The sequence below is a fragment of the Arachis ipaensis genome, chromosome B02 (assembly GCF_000816755.2).
Source record: "Arachis ipaensis cultivar K30076 chromosome B02, Araip1.1, whole genome shotgun sequence".
Classification (NCBI taxonomy): Eukaryota; Viridiplantae; Streptophyta; class Magnoliopsida; order Fabales; family Fabaceae; genus Arachis; species Arachis ipaensis.
This window is the reverse complement of record NC_029786.2, coordinates 92,884,287-92,886,305: the sequence shown is the minus strand read 5'-3', so window position 1 is coordinate 92,886,305 and position 2,019 is coordinate 92,884,287.

Below are 2,019 nucleotides of genomic sequence, written 5' to 3'. Positions count from 1 at the left end.
AATATTCTTTGAAGCTGACTGCACAGTTGAGCAAGTTGACCGCTTTGGCATTGAGCTCTACTTTCTTTCTGTCATCATCATTCCAATCAACCTCAACTTTGAGAGCAACCACACCATCAGCTCCTGTAGTGGTCGGAAATTGTGGACCTTCCAGGATTATCTTCCAAAGTCTGTAATCTACAAATTGAACAAATATCTTCATTCTTTCTTTCCAGTAGCTGTAGTTCTTCCCATTGAAGAATGGGGGTCTGTTGCTTGACTACCCTTCTGTCAGAGTATAGGCCACCAGATTTGAACAATTGTTGACTATCATCAGGATCTTTTCTCCAAGCTGCAAAGCTTGATCTCTTTGAGACCAAGCTTTGATACCAATTGATGGTAATCAGTGGCTAAGAGAAGAGGGGGTTGAATCTTAGCCCATTTTTGCTGAATATTAATTTCTGCTTTTTCAAAGAAACTTCGGGAGATATTTCTGCTTTTGTCTCATAACAAGTCAAGAGTCATTTTCTTTTTGTCTCCAACGCAATAGAAACAGAATAGGAGTAGAAGAGAAAGAGAGAATCACACCCTGATGTATCCTGGCTCAGCTGCTAAGTGCAATGCAGCCTACATCCAGTCTCCATCACAACAGTGATGTAATTTCACTATAATCATCAGATTACAAACACCAATTCTTCCCTAGGATCTACCCAATTCTATCTGGGACAAATCCAGATTCTATCCCCAAATCTGAACTTGACTTGGACTCCTACCAAGCTTTCAACTGCAAAGTGCTAACCCAACTTGTAAGGGAATTTCTACGGGATCATGAAATACAACAGAAAGATGTACAAAGAAACTTTGAGACATCTATGACTTTTTCTCTAATATTGATCATTACCTTTTTTCTCTCACTGGCTTTTTCTTACAAACCTCACCATGTTTGCCTTTTACCATGAGACCCAGACAGACAATACTAAGAAAAAAAACACTTCAGATAGCTTGGGAAGCTATGAGAACTCTGTGCTTTCACTTTCTCTCCTTAATCTCAACCCTTGGCCGTTCACCCTTTTTATAGAAGGGGAAGCTTCCAAGGTTGAAACCGGTTCAACCAAGCCAACAACATCTTCTCCAACAAAAAATAGCTTCGGTTCGGACAGAGAGAAGAGAGAGGAAAAATCGAAAATCAACATGCATGTACCTCTCTCAACACTTTTCATCAACCTTCTTCAATCTGAGCCCTTGATCTTGACTTTGGCTCCAAGAAAAAAATCTGACCCTTGATGAACCTCTGATCCTTGACAGCTTCTTCCTTTTCATTTTTGCTTCTTCCTATTCGTAGCTTCAGTAGCTATCTTCCTTCTTTGATGAACAAAATGGAAATGAATTTTTGCAACTGAGATCTTCCTCTTTGACAGAGGCAGATCCTTTCTTTTCTTGGTATGGAGGATCTTGTAGCTCTTCTTCAAAATCTTGCCTTCAATGGTAAAGATCTAGCCATGCCTTGCTTCGGATCTTCCTTTTTCAAAAGCCATCATCAACTTAGCCGTTTCTTCCTCCATAGCTTCACTGTTACTTTCTCTGATAACTTGCTTTTCTTTTTTTCTTCTGATTGAAGTGACCGAATAGCAAAGAAGAGAGAGGGGAGAGAAGATACAAAATATTCAATGCACAATTAAATAAAATTGAATTGTGAATTTCGGTTACCAGGGAAATAAATCAATTAAAGTGTAATTTGAATTCCATTAACCAATGGAGTAGGTAACCGAAGAGTGCATCATCAAATTAGACCTCTTTTGTTTTGTGATCACCGTATGACTTTTTTGGGTCACTTTCTTCATCATTTTGTTTTATCAAACTGGGCTTGAGATTTTGGTTTATCTCCAATTCAAGTTTCAGCAAGTTGAGTGATCTAATTTGGCACAAAGCAAATTAATTCATTTATCAATTTGGGCTTATGTGACTTTGGCCCAATAAGAAACTCATTTTATTTCCTGCATATTAATACACACATCAACCAAACAATTTGAAATAAATAAT